Source organism: Rousettus aegyptiacus, unplaced genomic scaffold (assembly GCF_014176215.1).
Source record: "Rousettus aegyptiacus isolate mRouAeg1 unplaced genomic scaffold, mRouAeg1.p scaffold_m13_p_1, whole genome shotgun sequence".
NCBI lineage: Eukaryota > Metazoa > Chordata > Mammalia > Chiroptera > Pteropodidae > Rousettus > Rousettus aegyptiacus.
In genome coordinates, this window is record NW_023416284.1 from 27744126 (window position 1) to 27770377 (window position 26252).

The following is a 26252-nucleotide window of genomic DNA, read 5'->3' on the forward strand; positions in this document are numbered from 1 at the left end:
CCAGTCCCTGTTCTGTCATTTACTAGTTGAGTGACCTTAGGCAAGTTAATAATTTATCTGTGCCTCATTTTTTTCATCTGAAAATGGGAATAGTAGTGGCATCCGATCAATAGGGTTAGCATGCTGGATTTTATTTTTTGACTTGTAAGAATCACATTTTACATCAAGATCCAGTACACACACCCCTACATATATACACATACATGTGTATGTGTAACAGAAAAAAAGTTTTCCAAACAATTTCCAACCTCACTGCTGGCTGATAGTTATAATATTTTCTGTTCTACTCTTTCATTAAGCAAAATTATGGTTGAAAGCCATTAAATTGATTTTTAAATATGCACAGGAGTCACTGCTCACAGTCTGAAAAACACGGGTTTAAGGCCTTTCTGGAGTATTGTGCTTAGTTCCAAAAGCTACAATGTTTTTACACATGTCACTTTTTAAGAGAACAATTTTCAAGCTTAAGGGTAACCAGAAGAGAATGACCAGGGTACTTCATTCAGCTCTTCTTCTATCCTCTGTCACCTCTGAGCCACTCATTCATTTTATTGTTTCTTCATTTATTCATTCATTTACCTATTTATCATAGGTTTACATGTCTGTTTCATTTGGAAAAGAGACTCCAAGAAAAGATGTGCTCTGTAAGTCATGTGAAAGAGGAACTACACCTGTGTCTTCCAGTCTCCTCGGCAGACCTGGGACTTCTGGGTCAAAGTGAAAAGGAAGTCAGTTCAGGTCATCATATCAAAGGTGTTTTCCAGTCCTGGGTGCTGCTACACCATGGGTCCGGCCGCCTGCGAGACTTTTCTGAGGAAGTGAATAATCGGAGATGAGAGAAGGGAAGATATTAAGAGGCTTCCAGTACTGGGTGGAGGTTGGGCTGAGGGTGGTTCTTCACCCCGTGCTCCACCAAGGCTTGGGGTCTGCTCGAGGCACTGCAGGGGGTGCTATGGGAATGAAGAGGAAAACCATCTAGTTGGGGTTCTGTGGTCCCCACCTGACAACCAAGGCAGCTCTATTTCTCTTTTTATAGAATGGGATCCTCCATGTGGTTTATCTTGGGTAGGGGGGAGAGACGGTGGCATGAAACATGTTCCACTGATGCTGGAAAAAAATTTTAATCCCTAAACTAGGAGCTCATTAAATCCCTTAAGTCTCAGAAGCAATCATTTCTAGGATTCTGGGACTTACTTGTTTTCCTATAAAAACAAGTCCGTTAAAATTACAGTATAAGCCTTTGTTTTGCCCTCTTAAATCCAGAAATAATTGAGAGCAAAAGTTAAAGAATTACAAATGTGGCAGGACAATGGATCAAGATGTCATTTTGCATCGGGGGGTTTTGCTTCTTCCTGTATCCCCCTCTCTCCATCCAGCCCGTTCCTATCCCAGGAGGAGAGCAGAGAGCCTCACCTTCATGCTCTGTCCCCTCAGGGGGTGTCGGTGAAGCAGGCTGAAATCAAAACTCTGCAGACAACTGGTTTTTCAGGCTTTCGTTGATTGAAAGCCTGAGTTTATTGAGGGGATTGTGATGAAAGAAAGGGAAGAAGGAATGAGAGGGAGGTAGGTGGGTAATTCCTGGCAGAATCTCAGAGGGTAGTGGCTTCAAAGTCCCCTTAGGGAGGTGTGAGCCCAGGCACCCACACTCCTTTGATCCACCAAAGCCACAGTGCTGTCAGCCTCCTGGAGGGTTTGGGGTTAGTCTTACAATGTTTCTCAAACAGGACTGTGAAGTTCCATCACCTGGGAATCTTGATAAGATGCAGATTATAATTCAGTAGACCTGGGGTGGGTCCTGAGATTCTGCGTTTGTAATCGGGGATTCTGATATTGCTGGTCTTAAGACAATACTTTGAGTAGCAAGGAGTTCAAAGAGTCGATCCCTTGTTTTCTGGGCACAACACAAGGCTTCCAGACTCTTGTGCACGCTTAGAACAGGGAAGACTCTCCCAGTGCTGACGGAACTAGAGTGTTTCGGCGGCACAGCATAAAGGGATGCACCGTCAGTTTCAATTTGATTTGAAAGCCCTAGCACACTTGAGCTTGTGTGATTGCAGACTCATAGCCATGGCCCAGGTTAAGCGGCATCTCTATGGGAATTCAAGAGTTAAGAAACCCCTCTTGCTCCAGGGTTGGATTTACTAAGTGGAATCCGTCTGCTCTCCCTTCCCAGGGTAGGAAATTCTCAGGGCATCATGTTTTTTGTTTTGGTTTCCTGAGTAGCAGTTGAGCTGGGAGTAGAGACCTCTTTTCTCTGCCTGCTCTTTCCCATATAGGGGGTTAAATCTATGAAATAGCTGCTTATCTTAATGACTTTAGGTGGAATTTTATCTGTTCTCTATCTTGCCCTTGTCTAAAAACACAGAATCGATCTGTTTACATCTTTCCTCCCCCAGCCTGGGATAAAAGATAAACCGAAGAATCACAAAAGCATGGAATGGAATGCCGCAAGCCCCCTCGCTCTCTTTTGGGGACCTGGTGTTAGTGTCAACTCTGTTTACCTGTTCTTCTCCACCTCCTTTATATGCTTGTCCTACCTGGGATTTTACCTTATTTTGTAAAGAACAGAAAAAAGCTAACCATTCCCAGCCTAGCCCTCCCCCTAGTTACTGCTAACCTCAGGGAACAATTCTTAAAAGGGACTTTGCCTTTTTTCCTCGGAGTACCTAAACACACTTTTCTAAAAGGAACATTCCTTGCCTTGAAAGTAACAGTATCTTGTATTTGCATAGCACTTTAAACTTTTCAAAAGTATCTAGCATTACTGAAGTGACAACTTGTGCTGGGGGCAGCATCTCACATAATCTTCCCAATAACTCCTAAGTGGGGGTATTGATAATATCCCTTCTCCCTTTATTTATCCACAGGTACTTAAGTGAAGGAGACTTCCTGGTTCAAGCAAAAGCCATAGAGACGAAAGCAGAAATGTCTGCTGTGAGAAAGAGAGAAATGAAGTTTAAAGGGATAGAAAGCTGGAACTCTACTTCCACAGAGTCTCCCCGGAAGGTTATTTCACCCCTTTCTCCCTAAAAGTGATAGATGGATAGAGGTGGTGGTGGTGAGGAGGGAGCTTTTGACCTCCTCTGCCAGGCAAAGGCACAGAGGGATCTCTTTCTTTGGGTCTTGAGTGAGTCGGTTCTCAGGGAGGTAGGGAAAGTGGGTTAGGTGAATTCTGTCTGTGACGGAAACCCTAATGTGCTGAGTCTTAGATGTGATGAGTGAAAAATTTAGAACCAGGCTGTGCCCAAGCTTGGAAACTAGGTGATAAGTCCTGTCCAGCAACTTTGACTTCAGGGCACCTGGAGTGTAGCTCAGCAATTCCACTGATCAACCATGGGCCTCTGGTCAGGACCATCTAAGCTCTAAGCCTCAGTTTCCCCTGCAGGAAAATGGAGTGGTTGGACAAGTTGCTCTCCAAGGTCTGCAGCGCTCTGTTCTTTCAGCTTGAGAAGGGAAGTGGGTCCTTAGCCAAGAGCTTATGACCTGTTTTCTTTATTGGGGTGAGGGGAGAATAGACATTGGAGTCATCCTGCGGTATTTGCTGGGGCAGCAGTAATGAGCAAGACACACAGTTCCTAGTCTTTCTTCTCATGGCAAACACTGAACAAGTAACTAACAGTTACTGCTTCACTGAGGTCAGAACACAGACCAAAGTGAGAAAGAGCGAGTGTGTGAAGGGCAGAAGAGAGTTTGGGCAGAGGGAACAGCAGGTGCAAAGGCAGGAGCAGGAACAGGATCACCATGCTGGCGAGGCAGAAGGAAGCCTGAGTGAGTGAGGTGGACGGTCAATGACACCTCTTTCATAGACTGGCTTAGGCTACAGGGTCCCGTTTGGAGGCAAGAGACTGAACTTGGTGGTGTTCCTCTGTTTCTTCTCCCCACCCCTTCTCTCTCTCCCCTCCTCTCCACTCCTCTTCTCTTCTCTTCTCTTCTCTTCTCTTCTCTTCTCTTCTCTTCTCTTCTCTTCTCTTCTCTTCTCTTCTATTCTCTTCTCTTCTCTTCTCTTCTCTTCTATTCTCTTCTCTTCTCTTCTCTTCTCTCTCTCTCTCTCTCTCTCTCTCTCTCTCTCTCTCTCTCTCACACACACACACACACACACACACACACACACACACACACACACAGCTTTGGGGAACCTTGGCTATAGCTGGGCAGAGGCTCTGTGGTAGATCGTTCAAGGCAGGAAAAATTGTTCTTATCCCCCCACTCCCACCGGTTTCACCCAAGGAAAGGAAGCACTGCTTCCTGGTTTATGTTGAGATGGGAAAGACTTGCCCAAGAACAATGGCATTTTTCGTAAAAGACCACTTTGTTCTGGTGAGACTAGGAGGGGGTTTCCTTCGGGACCTAGCTGGTCCCATCGCCCTGGCCTGCCAACCATAACAGCCACATGGCGTTCCCTCGGACCAGCCTTTCATCTGAGATACTTGCTCATGCACAGCCCTAACCAGCTTAACCCTTCAGACCCCACCCTGCCCCGCAGCAGCATGTCAGGCCTCCAGGAGGTCCCCAGAGATCCTAGGACATGCTGGCCAGGGGACTGATAGGTGACTTGAAACTCTTTGTTTTCCTATTTAAAGGCAGAAAGGGGTTCAAATCTGTCCTGAGAGTGTCTCAGCTCAAAAAATCTTTAAAGCATCAGAGTCAGAAGGTCACTCTTTTACCAGGAGGGAAACCGAGGCAGGGAAAAGGAACTCATTTGCTAAGGCCACACAGAGTCAGTGGTAGAACCAAGGCCGGAGTCACGTCAGCACTCTTTCCACATACTGTTCTGCTCTAAAGGAGCAGGACAGAAGCTTGGGGTGGCAGCGGAAGAAAGTCCACAGTAGGGAGGCAGATGTATCTTCAGGGGCCCAGAATATCTGAAGGGAGGGAGGGAGTTTGGAAAAGGGTGTGTGATGTTGGGAGCTGGACTTCTTGATATCACAGGCATGAAGGGGTGACTCCTGCAACCCCACCTGTGTTTTTCAGGCATGCATGGCTGGTCCTCTGTGAATCAACGAACGGTCGAATTGAGTGAAAGCATCAGAGGAGGACATTAACAGGAAGTCAGTGGGCGTGTAATGAATGGTCAGAACCATGAGTTGGAAGAACTTTGCTTTTGCTTTCCCCTAACTGTTCTTTTCACATTATGCCTGGCATAAGAAAAGGCTCAGAAATACAACAAACATTTCTCATTCTACTTAAAGAGGTATGGTGGTAGTGCCAGTGTGTTTGTGTGTGTGTGTGTGGGGGGGGTGGTGATGAGGCGATCGTGGTCGTGGAGATATTGGTGACAACTATGTGGTGGTTATAGAGATTGTGTAGACACTGGCAGTAGTACCATGTTTAATGGTGTTGGTTGTAGCTATGGTGACATTGGTGGTGGTTTCAGCTATGGTAATAGAGATGCGGATGGCGATATCGGTGTTGGCGGTGTCCAGTCCAGTGGTGTTTATGATAGTTATGGTAATGATGGAAGCAGTGATGGTGGTGGGTTGGGCGGAAGTGATGTGGTATTGATTATGGCAGTGGTAATGGCGATAGTGATGGTGGTGGGCATAACGACGTTCGTATTGGCGAGGCTGATAAAGGTGCTGGTGGTGCTGGTGGTGCTGGTGTTGAAAACGATAGCCACATTTTTGGTGGTAAGATGACAATCATCTTGGATAGTGGTGACAGTGATGGTGGATTTAGAATCAAGACAGCGTAAGTCGTTGGCCAAAATGATTTCGATGCTGCTTTGTGCTGGTGGTGACGATAGTGGCATTGGTGTCAGTGCTAGTGATAGTACCGTTTTTGATGGTGTTGGTGACACCTGCGTGTGTTAGTTGGTGGAACTAATCGATGGAAGTGGTGGTGGTGTGGGTGCTGGTATCAGTGGCGAACTTGATGGGTGACTCGATATCCGGCTGGTAGTAGTGGTGGTCGCAGTGATAGTGGCAACAATGGGGAGGGTGGTCATGGAGACAGGGACGAGGAAGAGGATGGTGGTGATTACACTGAGAGTGGTGCCAGTTTTGGCAGTGACACCCTAGATTACATAAGCTGCTGGAGCTGTCTGTGCTGGATGTGGGGAAGAGGGTCACACATTCCCCCGAAGGCCTCCTTTCTAGAGCTGCATTCCTGGTGAGGCTTAGTTTTCTGTGCACGAGATGGTTGTCTTTGTGGGGTCAGTGGGGATGGCGCTGAGAAACAGGTCTGTTGCTAGGAAAGTAAACAGAGAGGAAGCTCAGGATTGCTGAGCTGGGGAGGGCTCTAGGGGGCAGGTCAACAGGAAACAGGCACAGAAGGCATGCCTATGGCGGGGGCCACGCTGGGAGGGGCGCCGGGAGGCCTGGTGGTGGCCGTGCAGGGGCTCACGTAGCTGGCACAGCAAGGGCTGTATTTCCGCTGACTCAGCAGAGCAGGCTGGGACTGATTCTCCTGGACTAATGTGTCTTCTTCCTGGGATTAGCTCACTCAGCTCTGGCTGGGAAAGGGGGAGGGGGGCGGCCTCTCCCACCTCCCCAGGCTTAGGGGCCCTGGGGAAAGCTGTAGGCAGACCGTGGGGCCCCAGCAAGGGAAGCGACTGACCCTGTGTGTCATCGACTTCATTCCCAGTGGGCCTCCATTTGGCCGGCAGGGAGCCAAGCTCCCCAGGTTTCACGGAATCTAGCTACCTTACCCACCCTCACCCACCCCCGAGCCCCACTCCACGGGCTGGTTTCCCATGCAAATCTCAGCTCCGCTATGCAATAGGCAACACAGCTTGGGGGTGAAAAACAGGAAGCTCTGGAGCCAGACCAGCTCACCTCGCTTTCCAGGTCTCCCACGCTTTAACTGTGTGACTCTGGGACAGTCACTTCACATCTGTGTATTTTGGCTCTTTGTGAGATGGGGACAATGACTGCTGCTCATAGGCCGTTGTGAGATCAGTCGAGTTAAGGCATGCGAAGTGCTCGTAGTGTTGGCATGGAATGTGGGCATTCAAAAAGCATTTGCTGTTATTACTACTGAGAATTAAATAATTTCAGGAGGCTCTCAGTCTCTCTGAGCCTCAGTTTTATCACCAGTAAAATAGAGATAATCCTTAATGTGCATACTCTATGAAAATGAAGGCAGCACATTAGGTGTTCTTATCCTTGTTAGCACAGGCAGGGGGCTTGCCTGTGTCCCTCCTGGAGCAGGGAGCTCATGTCATGTAGGATTGGGGATCCCTGGAGCACTACTATCCTGTGGCTTCAGGATATTGTGCCAGTGTCCGCTGCCTCCTAACACAGGGAGCAACTCTTCCTCGTGATGGAGCGATTTGAGATCAGCAGTCAAGTTTCTAGACCTTGCCCCTTGCCCCAGCCCAGAACTCACTATACTCAGGGTAGGAGTGGAGAAAGGAAGGGGGTGTTCTGGGAGAGCCGTCTTCATTCCTACCTTCCTCTTTCTTTTTCTTCCTCTCCTTCTTTGAACACTCATTCACTCATTCACTCATTCGTTCATTCCTCAACAGGACATGGAAGTTGTGGGTCTGCCCTTGTCTCTGGAGGAATGTAGTTCAGGCTCCAATTAGGGCTGGGAATGAGGGCGAGAGTGAGAGGGGGAGAAGAGAGAGCAAGCAAGAGGGAGAAAGCGTCAAATGAAAATAAAAACTTTTCTTTGCAATACAGAAAACTATCAACAATGATGCTATAAATCGACATCTAAAAAATCAACATCTAAATAAAAGAACGCATAATTAGTTTGTTTTCTCTACCGTAAAAGAGATAAAAATGATATACTTCATGGATTTCATTTTTTTCTTTGTTTGTCTGAGTTACTCATATTCCGCTCTGCTAATTTAATTTCCCCTTCTTCCTAGGTTCCCATTCCCATTCCTTTCTCCCTTCCTCAATCCAGGAAATCACTCCAATCTGTTTCGTGAAAAATAATACGTCCTTAAAATGTGTTTGTCTTTATAAAACATGCTTTCAGGGAGGTACTAATTTACAAAAATGATATTGTGCTGTGAATCCTTTGGTCTCCACTTTTCTTACTCAGCGCCGTGATTTGAGGTCTGTCCATGTCACTGTGTATAGATTGGTGTCTTCCTTCTTGCTACTGCACAATATTCCATTGTAAGCATCTATTATGCTTCACTCATTCATTCTCCCAAGCGATAGACACATCACCACCACAGCCTCATAGCATTACTGAAAGCATTAAATAGAAAGCCCTTAATTCTGAGCTGCCCAAATTCCCATTCAGTAAAGTCAGCCATCATTACTGGTGTGGTATTACTTGTATCAGCACTCAGCACTTTAGGCTTTGTAGTTTCCGTAATATTTAATAACAAGTTACACGAGTGCTTCTCGTTTATTTCTTGTTATGATATAGCACAATTTATTCTCTCACTTACCTCTGATACTCATTAGAATCCATGTCCAATGCTGGGTACAGGATTGAAGAGATGAATTTCACAAGGCCCCATGTTCTCGAAGAGCACACAGTCCAGGCGAAGGGCCAATTCAGGTCAGGGGTGGGACGCAAAGTAGTCAGTGATCAATTCTGCTGGTGGGAGCAGACAAAGCTCCCTATGGGTAGAGCACCCTAAGTAGGATTTTAAAAGATGAGCAGGAGCTCTCACCAGGTAGATGGGAAGGGTGGGGGAGAAGTGAGGAAGAGTTATCCCAAATGAAGGAACACCATATGCGAAGGGGTCAGAAGCCCGTAGCAGGTTGGCGTGTTTAGGAAACTTAATGATTTTGTTATGGCTGAGGCAAAAGGTATGAAAGGGAAGGCCAAGAGACAGAAGCCAACGTTGGTTGAGTTCTTATTACGTACCAGGCACTGTTCTAAGTGAGTAAGTACAGGGCCTCTCTTAAACCACACAACAATCCTAGGAAGATACTATCATCATTCTCATTCTACAGGGAAGGAAATGGAGGCCCAGAGAGGTTGGGAAGTTGCCCACAGTCACGTAACTTATCAATGGAGTACCCAAGAAGTGAAGTCAGGCTGCCTGGGTTCATAATCACAGTTTAAATATGACCTCTGAAAGTTAAGCCAGGTGAGGAGGTTGGATGAGATTGCAGAAGAATCACATGCCAGTTGAGGGGCAAGGAAGAAGGCACAAAAGGCCCAGGTGCCGTGATGTGAGCGTGGGAGGTCACAAGAGTGGGTGACGGTGTGTGTACTGCAGCTGTTGCATATGGGTGTGGATAAATATGTATGTGTATAAATGTGTGTGCATGGATGCACTTGAGTGTATGTGAGTATGCCAGGGTGCACATGGCTGTGCTACAGTGTAGGTCCCACTAGGATTAGGTGTGTGTGTATGTGTGTGTGTGTGTGTGTGTATATAAGAGAGTATTGTATATACTTGTGGGAATCTCTGGTTATGCATGGGCCCGAGCATTTGTCCTGTGGGTATGAGTGTGGGCCTTGGTGTCCTTACCACTGTGGGGCCCCAGGGAAGCTGTCAGAGCCCATTAGCCTGACCTGCTGTGAGGGGCCTGGTCTTGGCCACAGAAGCTGCATGGGCACACATCAAAGGCAGCCAGAGCCTGGGGCCAATGGGCGGAATAATTTAATGAGGGTCCGGGAGGGAAGCTGCTGGCTGATGGGGAGCGGGAAGGGTGCCAGTTTATTCCCAGGGCAGCTCCCAGGCTCCACAGCCAAGCATATGGGGTCTGCACATGTGGTGGGGAGGGGGAAGGCTGTGCGGGGTGCCTGGTCATGCTTCCCTACTCCCTGTGCAATGGGAGAGCTGTATCTGAACACCAGGGACTCCCCACTCCTGTCTGGATACCAATCTAGTCCCCAGGTGTCCCAAGGAACTTTAGCCGAACCAGGACACTGAATCAGTCATTTTTATCCCTAAAGCTCTTCTGACATTACTGTGAAATAGAACACAGGGAGAATCATTCTTAGATCAACCAGTCTAATACCTTACCTTACAGAGAAGTGTGTGTGTGTGTGTGTGTGTGTGTGTGTGTGTGTGTGTGTGTGCGCGTGCGTGTTTTGGGTGTCTCTGTGAGAGTGTTGGGTCAAAGAGAGTAATACGGGGACCCAATCTAGTCAGTTTTTCTATGCAAGATGTGGGTAGAAAAGAGAGGGATTTTTGGTCAGGAGAAGAGAAGCGGGTGACGATAAAGATTCGGGTCTGGACAGAATGGCCCTTGCTAGGAAACAGTTGTGATGGAACAAAGCAGAATGTTGTCCTTGTCTGTAGGGTCTATCGTCCAAACCCAGCTCACAAACCAACTTTTTTGTTGTTGTTGTTATTGTTTTTTGTTTTTGTTTTTTGCTGTCGTGGGCTCAACAAATATTCTTGGACATAATTGCTTTAGACAGGGCATGAACTCTCTTGTTAGACATGAGCCTCGCCCTTCCCTATTGCTCATGCCCTTCCTTTTCTCTCATTGATACTACCTGGTTGTCATCTGAAAGCACTTGAGTTTGGGACGCAATCTGGCACACCTGATAAATGTTTGTTGGATGACTGACTCCAACAGACCTCATTTTCTGTACCTCCAGCCCACTCACCACTCTTCCATTTTGAGCTCACACTTAACGCTGGTCTCTGTTCCCTGAAACAAAATTTCCCCTCTGGAAAGCTTCTTGGGGAACTCATCATTCCAGACCCAGGACAAGTGGCCCCACCTCTGGTCCAATGTGGGTATTCTTCTGCCATGCTCCATCTATCTCTGTGTTACAGACCCCAAACCCTGAATTGTAATATTTGTTCATGTGTCTGGTTTGCCCAGCTTAGAGCATCTGTTAGAGAACTTTGACAACTGTTACTGCTCATGGGTTAGGTTTTGAGATTAATTTGTGTTTGATACACATTTAACATGAGGATGACTTCAGTGGCTGAATTGGCCCATCTCAAAGTGTCATTCAGAAGCCTGAGTTAGCTGGCTTACCAACTTTGATAAATCCCATTGGCAGCTCTGGGTGCTTTGTCCCCAGATCTTGGTGCCTTGATCATTATCTTCGGTGGGTGTAAGAAGAGGCCTCATGACTCAGGGTCTGGCCCTTGGAGGCAGGAGAGTCCCCCATGTGGCTCCAGGCAGAAGACAAATAGCTCAGAAGCTGGTACAGTCTTGCCGCCCACTTGGCCCAGCCGTACCTGGCTTATGACTTGGCACTTTCTGGGGATACCTGCTGGGTTTGGTCAAAGCAAGTTGCCTGAGCCTGTAGGGAACTGCTGGCAGAGCACACTTGCCAAGGCTGCTGATGGCGGTGCCAGGGCGCACCCACATAATGTCAGGTTGGTTCCAGGGCACCTACTCTTAAAGGCTCCATGTGTAGCTCTCACCCCAGTATCCAGTCTGAGCTGGTCAGTGTCTCTGACCAGGGTCAGCTTATCTTTTCCCATCAGGAGGGTGGATCCATATGAGTGTGGGAGTGAGAGAACATGGATTGTGTGTGAATAAGTGTACATGAATGTGCACTGTGGATGACTATATATGACCATGTGTGTGTCTGTGTGTGATGAGTGTATGTGTGCAATGTCCTGTGTGCAGGCATACAGAACAAGTAGGAATATGTGTGAGGTGTGAATGACTGTCTGTGTGTGTAAGTATATGTGTGCATTCGTGGGTTTTGTGTTAGAGCCTATGGGTAAGCTGTGTAATATATGGATGTGTATACATGTGACTCAATGTAACAACAAATGTGAGATTTAGTTCTGGTTTGGTCACTTCCTAAATGTCTTGAAATCTTTTTAATCCCTTCCCTTCTCTCTTTCTGTAAAATGAAATGACATAGGAAGATGGTCTCTTAAGTTTTTTTCTAGCTTTGCCATTCAATGACCCTGTTTAGGGGTTGAGTATAAGTGTGTGAAAGTTGTGTGTGCACTTGCACATGTGTGTGTAAATGTGAATGAGTGTGTGTAAAGCAGGGTAGTGCTACACAAAGAGCATGACTTTGAATTCTGATTCCACACTTAACAGCTGTGCATATGAGATCTCAGCTTAGCCCCCTCCCCTCTCTGAGCCCAGTTTCCTCATCTACAGATGGGGATAATAATTCCTACAAGGCTAATGTGAGGACTAAGAAATGTCTGCAAAATGCTTAGCCCAGAATCTGGCTCAGTTCCCTCTCCACGAGAGGTGCACGTGCACATGCATGCCTGCGTGTGTCTGTGTGTATGTGCACGCATGAATGCTCATGCTGACATGCTTGACTCTGCAGGTCGGTCCAGAGGACAAGGTAATCACTCTGGATCACTCCTGCCCTTGGAGGCTTCTGATTTCTGTCCGCTGGTTATATAGCCACCCAGCAGAAGTAGAACTGGATAGTCAGTCTCCAGCTACTCTCCTGGGACCACGTGGTCCTGAGGGCTCCCTGGTGCCCCAGACTGGCTGTCACATGAGTGCAGTGGCCCGGAAAGGAGGATTGGTGAGGGCAGGAGACAGGCTCCCCAATCGGCTTAGTGCCCACCCCACCATCCGGTGTATTAGAGACTAAAGAGATTTTTTTTTTTAAGGGGTCAACTGGCATTCTGGGACGGTGGCTGAGCTGAGCACAAGACCCTAAGGCCCATTCCCATCTTGGGCGAGGCTTCGGAGTAATGGCCAAGAGTAGACAGGGTCCTGCCCTCAGTGCTGTCAGCTGCATGGACCAAACCAAAAGAAGATTTATGGCTGCCACTGGTCTTGTCCCAGGTCAAGAGCAGCTCATACCCTGGGCCAGGTGGAGGGAGTTTTTCTAGAGGAAAGGGGCTTAAGAGTGGAGGCTGGAGAGGAAAAGGAGAGATGAGAACATTCTAGGCAGGAAGATCAGAGTGGGCAAAAGCCAGGAGATAGAAATGAATACTGTGTGTGTGTGTGTGTGTGTGTGTGTGTGTGTGTGTGTGTGTGTGTGTGTGTCTTGGGGAAGGACCAGGGAGAGGGTGGTTTAGGGGGCCTTGGAGAATATTAAATTCAATCCTTTTGTTTTCTTGATGAGGAAACTGAAGCTGGAGAGGGGAAGGGCCATGCCTCTGGGCAGTGAGATAATGACGATTCCCAGCTTGGGTCTGGTGTTTGCCTCCAATTCCTGGGTTCAGAAGATGGATATCAAACTGGATTGCCATGGGCCCACCTTTTGCTGGTTCCATAGGTCCTTGGTGAACTGTGGTGGGGACTTAGCAGTGATGTCTGCTGTCAGGGCAAGGGGAAGGGCTGGGGCTGGACATGATGTTCCTGCCTAGGGGTCCCAAACAAACCCAGAGCAGCCACTAACACTTGAACCTGATCTACCAGGGCAGATCCCAAACCCAGATGGTAGACATCCAGAGGAGATCCCCAATACTGGGCCACACCCATCGGATGGGTTTCCAACTACCATGCCAGAGACAGTCTGACCTAGAGAGACCACACCTGGACTCCGAGCACCAAGATTAAGATCCCAACACCGGGACCAGACAACGCCTGGATTGGCTTCCAATTCAGACATAGAACACCCTGACGGGATTCCCACCACCTGATGCAGAACACCCAGAGTTGGTCCCAACATGAAACACTCACCCAGGCCTCCCCCTACCCCGCCATCCTCAGCTGAACTCATCCGGAGATCTCCCAGGTTCCAAGGCTTTTTCTGGGGAAATCTGCGGTCATCTGTTAGAATGCCCGGGATTGGGGTAGGGGACAGGCCTGCGTCCTTTGCGGGGAGGTGCAGGGGTCCAGTTTAAGTGTGGGCCTCCTCTCCTGCCCGCGGGTGGGTGGGGTGGGAGCACGCGGGCGGGCGGGAGGAGTGCGTGGCAGCCCCCTCTAGGAGCCTAAGGAACTGGGGCGGAAACTGAGCCCTGGAGCCCCTACAGCTCCCCGTCGCGCGCGCCCAAACAGCCCGCTGGCTGGGCGCTGGGAGCGGGGCCAGGAAATCCGGCGCCGGCCCTTGAAGTGGGCCCAGGTCGGGAGGGGGCAGGGTGGCCGCTGGCACCGCAGGTCTCGGGTCCCCAGCGGAACAAGGGGGCCTCTGTGCCGACACAGCCTATCTGCTCTCTCGGACTGCAAATCCCTTCCGGCTGACAGCTCAGCGCTGGCTGGGCTAGGCGGCTTGGGAACCAGCGGGGGTGGGGCGAGGTGAGGGTGCCACAGAAGTGGGAGCGAGGACCTAGCCCCTTGAGGGGAGCCGCCCTCTCAGGACATCTGCTCCCAGCAGGGCATTTCATGCCTGCATGGTAACAAGGGTTATCATATTTCCCAGACAGGGAAACTGAGGCTGAGAGAGGTTGAATCACCAAACCCAAGTGACACAGCCCACTGGTAAAAACCAAGGTCCTAAATGAAGCCCCTTGAAAAATTATAGCTATTGGGAAGAACTAGGTGGCATTATTATTCCCATGTTATAAATGAGTCTCTGAGAGTTGAAGCCCCCTATCCGAGGCCCCAAGACACACAGGAGGTGAGGCTGGAACTGGAGCCCTTGTCTGTCCACATGGCAGATGTGCATGCAGTCACCCTGCTGGACTCCCAGCCACCAGGGAGGCACCGAGCTTCCTTTCAGGGGGAGGAGGCTCTGGTGCAGGTGCGAGTCACAGGGTCCATCTGGTCAAGGAGCTGTGTTTCTGGTTCTTGTGTGAGGTGGGCCCAGGGAAGGTATGAAGCTCCTCTCTTGGAAGGAGATGGAGTGAGGGAGGCAGGAGTGTGGGTGGAGGAGTCAGGTAGGGTGGAGGGCACAGGTGCGGGTGCGGAGGGAATCGTAGGGGAAACGAACCAGGGGAATGGCTGCTGGACACCCCCCTGCTCTGCCCCTAACAGCTGGGGATTCAGGGGGCTGCAGAAAGGAGCTTGGATGGGGTGCTGCTCCAGAAAAAGCCTTACCCTGGTTTCTGGGAACAGAGTGGGGATGGTCTGGTGAATTCTTTGGAATTAAAAAGTGGCGCCTTCTCAGTGCAGAGGGAGCCTGGCTGGCCCCTGGGCTTTGTCTGGCCTTTGTCCTGACTCCCAGGCCGAGGGCAGCTCAGGAATTTTCTCCTTTCCTTAGACCAATGTTTGACCTAAACAGGCAGTGTGGGAGCTCAGAGGAAGGAGGGAGGATGATGGCAGGGGTTTATGGAGAGGTGTCTGCTGAGTGTGCACGTGACTCTTTGGGTATGAATGTGGCTCTGTGTGTCTGTGCATGAGATGAATATCTCTGTGCAATGGCCTTATTTGTGTGTGCCTCCAGGATGGGGTAGGTTTTTTTATATTGTTTGCTCCTGGGCCTCTTTGCCTCGTCTGCATCTGCATTATCTCTCTGGGTCTGTATGTTTGTAGCTGTACCAGTATCTGTAAGTATTTGTGCGTGTCTGGGTCTCTGCCTCCCTCCTGCCCTGCCCCAACAGGGCCCCAAAGGATACTTTGCTGCCTGAGTGTGCAGAGGAATGTGATGGGCAAGGGGAGAGGGGAGCACATTGCCTGGGCTGCAGGCCTGATAGTTATGGAAAACTACAGAGGCCTCCGGGGGCTGGGCATGCCAAGCCGGCTCAGAGCCAGGCTCTGCAGCTTTTACCCTTCCAGGCTCCTCCCACCCCCTCTCTCTGGGGGCCGAGGACCTGCTGAGATGGATCCTCCATTAAGCAGCCACATGGCCTCCCTCCTACCACATCTCAGATGGTTAGCCAGGCCTTTGCTCTTCCTTGGGCCTCAGTATCTTTGGGGGAAAAATGAGGGGGTGAAATTGTATTTCCTCTGAAGTCTTCCCAGTCCCAACATTCTCTCCATTCTGTGAATGTTAAAGGGATTCGAGAAGGTGACTTTACCTTCATTCCAGGGATTGTGAAAGCATAGGGTCTTAGACTGTTAGAGCAAGAGGGGCTCTTAGCGAGATGACCTACCCTTGCCCCCTCTGCTTTATGGATGGTAAAACGGAGGCCTGGAGCGAGGGCTTCAGCTCCCCCACTTACCTTCTGGAAGGGCAAGGACCACATAATTTATGTCTCCTTTTCAGCACAGCCTGCTCAGCACAGAGGAAGAGGCATGTTTATGGCCTTGAAGTTGGACATATGGAAATGGGATTGAGCCAGACAGGCACCAGGCGGCCAGAAGATATGGGTTAGATGTGGAAGTGGGCAGGTGAGGAGTGCAGGAAGGATGGGAGAGGGACTAGGAGGGTACCAGTTGGGCACAGTGGGTGGTAGAACTGAAAAGCTGAGTCTGAGTTATACAGGAGAGTCCTCAGAGGCCAAATGGAAGAGCGTGGACTTTATTTTATAGATGTCTCTGGCAAAAGAGGCAAATCAGCAGTGTAGAAGAATGGTTAGCACAGATGTGCTGCAGTCGGGTCAGAGTTCAAATCCCAATTCCAAGACTTTAGTAACTTTATAGTCACGTCTATAACCATGAGCAGGCTACTTACGTTCTCTGTACCTCACTTTTCTTATTTTTGGAATGGCGATAAGGATAGTACTTCCCTCATATGGTTGTTGTGAGGAATAAATGAATAACTGAGGATGCAGGTAAAACCCTCAGTGCCTGACACATAGTAAGGACTCAATAATAGTTATGATGATACTGATGCTGTAACCTGTATGTTTGACTAAGCTGCAGGAAAAGAGTAAAAGCAAGGAGACCAGTGGAGAGTCCCTGGGTGTCACACAGATGAGAGGTTTAGAGGTCCAGGATGATATTCCCTGAACAAAGAAGGGAACCAGGTGGATACTAAGAAGGTCTTGGGTGCAGGAAGGTGGACAGAACTCTCTCAATGCATGGCTGTGGAGTGTGAGTGAGACATTGAGAATGGCTTCACCCGGTGTGGGAGACGTGGCAGGGCCTCCTTTAGAGTTTGCTGAGGACGGTTGGTTAGAGAAGTACTTGAGAGATGATTAACTAAGACCCAGGGACAACTCCATGTGGCAGGGGAGGGCTGAGGACACTGAGGTGAGCTGTGGTCTGAGAGGTTGAAGGAAGATATGTTTCAAGGAGGAGGGTGCATCCAAGAGCCCGTGCTGGGGAACCGGACAGGGATTTGTAGAAACAGAGCTAGAGAGAAAGACAGCAAGAGTGTCATTAGTTTTGGCAATGAGGAAGCCTCTGGTAACCCCTGTAGATTCTAGTCTGGAGAAGAGGGGTTAAACTCCAAGCTGCAGCCTGGTGAGGGATTAATTAATGGAACGAGGAGAGTAGAGACAGATGTGAGGGTCCCAACTGCCTGGAAGCTTACCTAGAACAGGGAGTGGCTTGAGGCAGCCAGCCCAGGAAGATTCTGAGCCTCTGGGTGAAGGGGGACAAAGGTTATTCTCTCTGTATTTCATGCGGAGAAGCCAAACCCACGGGGGTTAAGATGCTTGTGAAAAGCCCCAATAAATAAGTGGAGGACAGCCCAAGATCCCTGATTCTCAACGTAGTTATTTTTTTTTCAATGGACAGTTGAAATAGTATAACACACCCATGCACCCACACATTTGTTCTGATCACAGAGGTCAAACATGCTTATTGGATAAATAGAGAAACACACACAAAAATACAAGAGAAAATACACATGTAATCCCATCACCCAGAGATAAACATTTTTACCACTGTGTGTTGAGGACTTTCATTTTTTCCCTCTGCCAATGTACAAAAATACAGAACGGAATCATGTACCCATTGTTTTGTAGATCTCTTGATTAATGCAGCAACATGTCATGGATGCTTTTCCATAGTAATTATATATTCCTCTTAGTCTAGTTGGGGAGATAAGACTCATGGCTGGGTTCCCACAGCAAGCAGAATAATGAGGCAGTGTCTTACAGGGTGTCTCAGGGCAGTGGCTGGAGCACTGAACTGGGAACCTGCTGAATTACCTTGTGTCTCAAATTAGCCTCTGGCTCACTGTGGAGCCTTAGGTAACACATTTGCCCTCTCCAGGTCTCAGAATCCCAGAATCTCAAAAGGGTTAAAAGTGAGTTTCTTAAGGCCAGAGGCCACCACTGTACTATGGTTGAGGGAGAGGCATAGAAAATGAAGTATCTTTTACCATCACAATTCTGTAGATCATTAAACTTCTTTGAGACTCCATTTCTTCATCTGAAAAATAGGAATCACCTTTACCTACTCTGCTTGCCAGGACTTGAGTTCTCACTATTACGACACCTAAGAACAACTAGTATTTGGACAATAGCAGTTTACCCACATTATCTCATTTATGCCAGCAATCCTATGAGGTAGGTACTATTTTTGTACCCTATTTTTCCAAATGAGCAAACCGTGGTTGGAGGGTTGAGGTCACTTGTCCAAGGTCATAAGAAATAAGCTGTTGAGTTGGGCTTCTAACCCAGGTGTCTCTGATACCAAAGCCGTGGATTTTTCCACTGGGCCATTCTGGTGTGTGGTGCAGGCCTGAAGAGAAGGGAGGAGAACTAGCATTGTAGCCCATTTTACCCCTGGTTTAGCTGCTGTTTTCCCAAGCAACACCAATCTGTGGGGAGTGGACGCCCTCTAGTGTTCTCAACGTGACATGTCCCGACGGGGAGGAGAGCAAGCAATCTGCCTGTCTCAGAAGTGTATGTGTGTGGGCGGGTGGTGGGGGGGGGGATAACCTCAGAATAACCACGACTCTTTTTTTTCAGAGTTTGGCGCCTCAGAGAGAGTTAGTGCACATCTCATCCAACAGTTCACTAGATGCAAAGCTGTGCCACAGACGGCCCTGGGTAAAAGCTTCGTAGATCTCAGGCTCCATTTGCCTCTCATCGGATGTCATTTTGCAGGGTGACCTGCTGCTTTGCCGGTATTCTATTTCTGACTTAAGGGCTAGTGGAAGGATAATGTGTTATTATTGTTCTTTAAACTTTACATTAATGTTTTCTATGCACTCCTGCCCATAAAAAAATAATTATTGTCAATCCTTTTAGGGCAATTTTTACTCTGGGCTGATGAAAATGTTGCCATTGGATAGGCATTGAATTGGCATGAAATGGTGCAGGCAACACCTGAGGGTGTGTGCTTTAAAGAACTTTCTCACCAGGTAGCTCATTTTATAGTCGCCATAACCTTAGGAGGTTTTAAATTATAATTCTACATATGAGAAAATGGGCTCAAGGTCACCCCCATATCAGTTTGAAGACAGGGAAATTTCCAAGACCCCACATTCCCCCTGCTGTGGCAGCCTGATGCATTACTCAGTAAACAGGCCATAGCAGCCTGCCCAACCTGTTGCCTCCAAAATTCAGTTGTGCTTCTTTCTTTGTGATTAGAGATGCCAGATGCAACAACTATCCTTTGCTTGGAGGGAATATTCCAATGTTCATCTTGGAGGTGATGTTTTGATGTGCTAGAGACTACTGGAAGCAAGAAATTTCACTAAGGTGGTAGGTACCTTAATTTTTGAGGGATTTATGCCATACATCTGGCACATATGTGTCTCATCAGGATGTCTGGGGTATCAAAGACTGCTAACCTGGCCTAATCAACATGATACTTTTAGCATAGTAGATCAGCATGATCTTCTACAAAATGGAGAGACAATCAAGGTCCTAGCAGACTAGATTTTGACAGAGGGCTGAAGAATTAAAATAGCCCCGAGTGAAGAAAGTGAAGATATATTATTGACTCTGCTAGGTAAAAGCACTCAGCTTCTGGAGGTCTTACTAATACGTATTCCTAGCTCTCTTAATCTTTGGATATCTTGTTTTATAATATGCCAAGCCATTTTTGGCATCACTCCTTAACTGATAAGTCCAAGTTTTAGTCAAACCAGTAAAGTAGGTGATCACAACCATTCTATGTTGCTTGAGCTAACGTATCTATATCAATAAATTCCGTGCAATCCAAAATCACATTTCTCTCTCCTGAGCATAACATCTTTGGAATCCATTTCCATAGATATTCTCCAGGTTTTTGCTGATATAAATTGGCAAAACCCTGTGATCGTTTTGGTGTTTTTATTACATCTTCTTAAGTCACACTATGTAATCTTTCTCTTTATATCTTTTGGGATTTGAGAATTGCTATGTATCTGGAAGCAATGGGGATCATGAGCATGGGTTTGAGAATAATCAGTATATCTCTGCAAGGTGGCTCTCTTAGGCAAGGTAAGTATGGAATCATCAGGAAAGGAGCAGTTAAAATTCTTAGATAGGAGGAAGGACGGCTTTTGCTGGCAAAAGAGAACTGGTTTAATTTGGAAGCTGAAGGGGGTAAGAATCTATGCAAATGTCCCTATTACAATTCTCAAAGTCCAAGCCTTTTTTTATTTTATTAACTCTATAACTTTAATTATATAATAAGCAAGTCTATGAATTCAATTTGTATGTAATTTGGTTAACCACAAGAATAGACTCTGGATTTGGTTTTCGGAAATTCGGACTTTAAGCTGCACAAAATAAGGGATTCCCTCTGGTCAGTCATGTTTTCTAGGTTTCTATCCATCTATTCAGTTGAGAATTTAAAGCTCTGAGCTTGTCATAATTTTTTTTTTTTTTCTTTTACCAACTTCTCCAGTGCACTCTGAAAAAAGCCAGCCCATCCCGCGGTCCTGGTATTTTTTCTTTCCACTGTAATGTTTCATTATTATAGTTATAGCTTGGTATTCCAAAGCCTTGCCTTCTATAGGCCCTTGATGCTAGCCAATTACAGATGATAATTTAAGTAAATATATTGCCATTGTATGTCACGGACGAGCAGTGTCCCTTTCTCCAATTTCAATGAAGTCATACTACTTTCAAATCTAATCAGATGGGAAAACAAGTTCCAGAGCTATTTTCAGTACAAAAGACTTTCAGATTTTGGTTAGGAAGACAGAAAGCACCTCTGTATTCTGAGAATAAAGGATTTAATACAGAATTGGGGGCTTATACAATAGTGGGAGGAACTGTACTGAGGGAGTAGAGATCAAGGAAACTTGCTGAAGGTCAGAAGTCCAGAGAAGCTGACACAGACTATCTCGTCTTAAAGCAACCAAGTCCATGGTTCTCAAAAGCTTGCCTGGAAACGGCTGCAACGGTCGAAAATCTCTGAGAAGCTCCCACCATCTCAATCTGCAGTGGTAAAGGGGGCAGTTTTCAAGAGCTCGTGGGAACCTTTTGTGACACTCTTATCCATTCATGTGTCTGGCTTCAACCACCTGTAGAGAATAATGGCTTCTACTTCACTTATACCTTCCAAATATTGTGTGAATTCCTCTTATTTGGCAAACTCTCACCTGGAACCATACAGGAAGGGGGATTCTGAGAAATGTATTTCCCAGTCCTAGAAGGGAGTGGCAGCGGTTGAAAACAGACATGCACTCATGACAAGGATATCAGTATACTATTGCCGTTTTGCCTCAGGGTCAAGTTATTTAACTCTGCTGTTCTCTATCTTAGTATATAGTCTGCAAGAATCATACTGACGTTGATATTTTTCAGAATATCATGCTGTTCATTATATTAATGGAACCAAGCTCATGAACAGGAAGTATCGAGCACTGCAGATGTCTTCTAGATGGAAGATAAACTCATCGAAGGTTCAGGAGTCCGCCATATTGCTGAAGTATTTTAGGGAACCTCTTATTCTAGAGCAGGAGTCGGTAACTTTTCCTTTAACGGACCAGTTAGTAAACATATTAGGCTGTGCAGGGCATAAGGTATCCATTGCAATTACTCAGTGTTGCCATGATAGGGTGAAACCAGCCACAGACAATATGTAAATAAATGGATGTGGGTGTGTTCCAAAAAAAACCCACGTTACTTACAAAATTAGAAGGTGAACCCTATTTGACTTTTGGGCAGTTGTTTGCCAAGTCCTACTCTAGAGGAGCTATTCCTTCTAAGGTAAAGGACACATTGTTGCCCCTCACACCTCTGACTGCTAAGAGGCACATTGCTTGATTCTGCTTTGGTGGTAGCATTTACCACGTGGGAATATTGCTTTGACTCTTTTATCAGGTGACTTAGAAGGCTTCTAGTTTTAACTAGGAACCCAGGAAAAGAGGACTCTGCAGCTGATCCAGGTTGTTCAACTTACTCTACTTTAACCTACAATATCCAGAACATCTAAATTCATAACAATTTTTTTTTCACAGCTAAGGCCTTCATTAGTATGTCTTTCTTTATGCCCCTGATACAATTTGAAAATAACAAACCTACTGTAATTTATTAGGGCCTTTTGAATATAGCTCTAAGTCTTCATTTTTTATTCCTTGCCACCTTCTCATTCTGATTTTGATATTCCTCAGATACTCTCTGATAGTAAAGCTTATCTGACTACCTGCTTCTTGGGACAGTGTTTAACTGTTCTTATTTCTGCTAGCTTCCTATTAAATTCACTTTCTAAAAAGTTAATTACATATTTATGTAAGTCTATCGTCATCGAAGGGAACTGAACTTCCTTAAACTCGGTGATTGATAGTTATGTGGGTCGTAGGCCTTTGGAATTGACAAGTTCTGAAACATTTCTCCCACTTTTATTCTACCTTGTTTGTTTCTCTTTCCAGGTCCTTTAAGGGGAAGCTATCCTCTAGAACCAGAGGGTGAGGAAAGGAAATTGTGTGGATTACAGACTGCTCTGCATCCGTATACTGAATAATGAATGCAGAGACCGTGGCCCTTAGAAGAGGCCTCAAATTGGAAACAGGAATCTGTCCTGCAAGAGCATAGCCTCAACCCTGAGATTTCTTACTAAACAGGTAAACAGTTTCAGTACTAGGAGAGAGAAGGACTCCATGAAGCTATCAAGCAACTCCAGGAGCACTGCATTCACTGGTATAAGGGATATATGTTTCTCTTTTAGGGTTAAATGTCACCTTTGGTATTAATTCAAGCAGATTTTTGAGTGCCTACCATGTGCTACACATTGGGGATATTAAAAAAAACAATCAAAAGACATGATCCATACCTGTGTGAAATTTATAGTGTAGTAGAGGAGACAGACATTAAACAACTTCATGATTAGGTCAGTATGGTTTGGATTATGAAAGACAAGTACAGAGTGCTACAAGAACTTATACAGTTAGGTTTTGAGGGAGCTTAATAAACAACACCTCTTTTTTCACCATCTGAGTTTAGAACCAACATGCAAAGGAGTCAGGCAGATAAAGATCAAAATCTCAGTTCTTTACTGACTAATGGCCCTGCTAACACCAACTGGTTTATTGTTTCAGGAGAGGCTTTTCTAAGTAGAGTTGAAGTTGAGACTTGAAAGATTAGTAAGCATTAGCTGGGCATATAGGTAAGGGAGAGATGGGAGTGAAGAATGGATGTTCTAGTCAGTGGAAACAGCTTTAAGTGGGGAAGAAGAACTGTGTGTTTAAGAAACTGAAAGAATACATTTGGACATTTATGATTCTCCGAGTTTAGCAACTTGATCATGTGAACTTTGCCTGTGACTCTAACAACTTCATCCTTGTGACCAATTACATTGTTGTAAAGAATGCCTCAACAGGCACAGGTTGAGGTCGATCCAAGCTTGTCTCTGATTTGGAATTTAGGTGTATGGACAGGATTGGTGAATGGAATGTATATGTTCCTCTGTGAACCTGAACTCAAACTTGGAAAAATAAATTTTTTTTTTTTGTTTTATCATTCATATTCATGATGTTGAAGTCAGAGTTCTCTATTAAAGCTTTTAAGTTGCCTCTAGAGTTACAAAGCCTGAATTCACATTTGTAAAAGTCACAGCACAATACCTCATGTGTTGTTAAATGGCCCAGTTCTTCCTTCCCACTCTCCCACCCTAGCATTATGCCAAAAACCTATAGTGCTTTTGATTTTATTGGTGTGTTTACTTTCTCTATCTTTTTTTTTTTTTTTTTTTTATCTCTCAAAAGATTTTAGTCCATAGCGAGATCAGCTGTCTGCCTAGGATCATTGGAGACTGCCTAAGAAATAGAACGCTTTGTTCTCTTCCTCTCAGGGAATTTATAAACCTAGTTGGGTAGATAGACACATGAGAATATGCTAACATCTAACCAAAGCCCATCTCAACTTGCATTGGATGATGAAAGATTACTGATTGTTAGATTTTTGAGGACAGGAGCTGTCTCATACATCCTCGTATGTCCTACTCCCAGGACAGAACTTGATAATTAGTATATCTTTAAAAAATTCCATCTTATGACTTTTTGTTGTGCATGATTAGTTTTTGTATACTGACCTATTTCTAGCAACTTTGCTAATTCTAATAATTTTCAGATTTTATGTAAACCATCGTATCAAAGAATATTGATAATTATATTTTAACCTTTTCAATATTTATGTTTTTATTTCTGTTTATTGCATTACTACTTTGGCTAGGTTTTCCAGTATATTGTATATAGAAGCAGTGATAGTAGAGGGTGTTCTAGTTTGGTCTAATTTCAAAGGGAACAATCTCATCATTTCATCATTAGATGTAATGTTTATTGTAGATATTTTCTAGATATTCATTGTCAGATTAAGGAAATTCCTTTCTTTTTTTTTTTTTGGAAATTCCTATCTATCACTAATTTGCTAACATCAAAAAAATTATAAATGATGTTGAGTTATAAGTACTTTTTCTACATTTTTTAGATAATTCTATTTTCTCCTTTTCTGTTAATATGCCAAAACATTGATCTTCTAGTGTTAAACCATCTTTATATTCCTGAATAAAACCAACTTGGTCATGATATTAAAAAAAAAAAAATATATATATATATATATAGTTGTGGTTGGTTTATTACTATCTTATTTAGGATTTGTTGCATCTATGTTAATAAGTAAGAATGAACTATAATTTACCTTTCTTATTTTATCCTTGTTTTTGTATCAGTAATATACTAACCATGTAAAATAAATTGGGAAGTGTTTACATCTTTTATTCTTTTTTGGAAGAGTTTGTGTAAGATTGATATACCTTTCTTAAATATTTGGTAGAATTTACTATTAAAGGCATTGTACCTGTAGTTCTCATTGTGCAAAATTTTTAAATTACAGAGTTTATTTATTTTATAATTAAAAGACCATTCACATTTAAAATTTTCTTTTTGTGTCAGTTTTTGTATATTGTGTTTTTCTAGAAATTTATCCATTTCATCAAAATTTTCACATTTATACCATCTTAATATCTATAATGATGTCTTTCTTTTTCTAGAAGTTGTTTTGTTTTGTTTTCTGTCTTCTCCTTCTTTCCTTCTTTATCTCCCAAGGAGTGTACCAATTAGTCTTTTGGTTTTGTTGATTTTTTCCTATTATATGTCTGTTTTTTTATTTCATGATTTTTAATTCTTTATTCTGTATTTTCTTTATGTTTATATATGATTATTTTTCTAATTTCTTAAGATGGATGTTTACTTCATGAATGTTCAGTCATTATTTTAGAATAACTATATTTAAAACCGAGAATTTTCTTCTAAGTACTTCTTTAGCTCATTTTATGGACTGAATGAATGTTTGTTTCATCCCCAAATGCACACGTCAAAATCCTAACCCCCAATGTATTTGGAGATGGAGCCTTTGGGAGGTAATTAGGTTAAATGAGGTCATGAGTGTAGAGCCTTCGCGATATGATTAGTGACCTTATAAGAGACTAGAGAGCTTGCTTTCTCTCTCTCCCTGCCATGTGAGGATTCAGCAAGAAGGCAACTGTCTACAAATCTGTAAGAGGATTCTCACCAGACACTCAATATTCTGGCCCTTTGAATCTTGGACTTCCCAGCTTCCAGAACTGTGAGAAGTAAATGTTTGCTGTTTAACCCACCTAGCCTCTGGTATTTGTTATAGCAACCTGAACTGACTAAGACAGTTCTTTATTCTACAAATGTTGATTTATAGAATTTTTATAAAGTTCAACATATATTCATTTTTGACAACGATTTTTCTTCTTTGACCAAAGGAATTTAGAAATTTATTTTTCCAATACATATTTCTTAAATTTTAAACACATGGGGATTTGCTAGTTATCATCTTAAAATTAAGCATTTTTTCCCCTAATAACAAAACTGAAAGAAAGGTATAGCAATTTCTCATGTGCTCCCTGCCCCACACATACATAGCCTCCCCCATTTTCAGCATCCCCCACTAGAATGGCATGTTTGTTACAACTGATGAGCCTACACTGAAGCATCATAATTACCCAAAATCCATAGTTTATTTTATGATTTATCCTTGGTGTTGTACAGCCTGTGGTTTTGAACAAATGTATAATGACATATCTCCATCATTATGGTATCATACAACAGATTTTCCTTATAATATGTTTATATATATTCTTATATATAATATACATATATAAGTATATATAAGTATATAATATATAATACACTTATATATAATATATTTATACTTATATAGTTATAATATACTTATATATACTTATATATAATATACTTATATATAGTAAATGGATTTTTTCCTTAATTTTTTTCAATTGTTTATTATTAGTGTATAGAAACACAACTGCTTTTTGTGTGTTGATTTCATATCCTGAAACTTTTAT

The 26252-nt window shown here is 44.8% G+C and overlaps 2 long non-coding RNA genes across 5 annotated transcripts in view; both read left to right on the plus strand.

Annotated features, from left to right (window-relative positions):
- Positions 1-13596, plus strand: part of LOC107508286 — a 74852-nt gene extending 61256 nt beyond the window's left edge. For 2 of the 4 annotated variants that reach the window (XR_004954546.1, XR_001596281.2), the window contains 2 exons: positions 593-3006; positions 4972-5529. This is a non-coding gene — a long non-coding RNA (uncharacterized LOC107508286). Of the gene's footprint in view, positions 1-592; positions 3007-4971; positions 5530-12427 lie in introns of those variants that run through there. The other 2 variants (XR_004954547.1, XR_001596280.2) reach the window with 2 other exon arrangements.
- A 93-nt stretch (positions 13597-13689) lies between these two features.
- On the plus strand, positions 13690-24282 carry LOC107508287. Its single transcript, XR_001596283.2, has 4 exons — positions 13690-18046; positions 18452-18609; positions 19076-19189; positions 22294-24282. It is a non-coding gene; the product is annotated as an uncharacterized LOC107508287 (long non-coding RNA).
- The last annotated feature ends 1970 nt before the right edge of the window (positions 24283-26252 follow it).